The sequence below is a fragment of the Platalea leucorodia genome, assembly GCF_965183815.1.
Source record: "Platalea leucorodia genome assembly, chromosome: 2".
Classification (NCBI taxonomy): Eukaryota; Metazoa; Chordata; class Aves; order Pelecaniformes; family Threskiornithidae; genus Platalea; species Platalea leucorodia.
In genome coordinates this window covers 58864729-58865562 of record NC_138824.1, presented here as the reverse complement: position 1 = coordinate 58865562, position 834 = coordinate 58864729, and positions in this window count along the sequence as shown.

Genomic DNA, 834 nt, shown 5'->3' with positions numbered 1-834 from the left:
TTTATGTACTTGCTACACGTAGGGTCACACACTTGCCCATCAATTTTATGACACGTGATACCTCCTAAATAAAATAATACTGATTTAAATTTTTTTTCATCTCTGTAAACCCCGTAAGAAGGAAAAAAAAAAAAAAAAAAGATGATCATGCAAATGAATAAAAATATTATTTCTATGTATTGCATGTGCCTTACTGACAGACGAGGGGCAGAGACAGACCGAAAGACCCCCCCGCCCCCCCGGGGGTCAGTAGGTAGAGTCAGGTAAAGCCATAGCCTCACCGCCCGGCAGGAGCGGCACCGGGCGAGTCGGGGGGCGGCTGAGGTACCCGGCTTCTCCCAGCCAAACCTGTGAGTACCCGCGCTTCCCCTGCGGGTTCCCCCTCGGGTGGCAGGCAGGCAGGCGGGGGGGGGGGCCGGGCCGAGCCTCCCCGCCTCCCCCCGCCGCCGCCGGCCCCGCGCCCCCGGGGGCTCGCCCCGGGAAGGCAGCCGGGCTCCTGGCGGGGGGGCCCGCAGGGCCGGGGGGGGGGGTGCCCCCTCACGGGAGCGGGTGGGTGCTCGGCCGCTGGCTTCCCGTGCGCAGGGGACAGGGAGGGACAGACGGACAGATAGACAGGACGCGGAGAAAAGTCAGGCGTTCATACGCACGGTATTCCTCATCGCTCTCAAGGGCAGCTCATCACAGTATCAAATCCAATCAATTAAAATGTCAATATTTGTGTTGGGGAAAAAAAAAAAGCAGCCGCCTTCCTGGCAGTCTCCTCTTACAGACACCGGTGAGTTAAACAGCACGGGACTCCAGCAGCAGAGAGAGTGGCAGAGCTGTAGGCCAGAA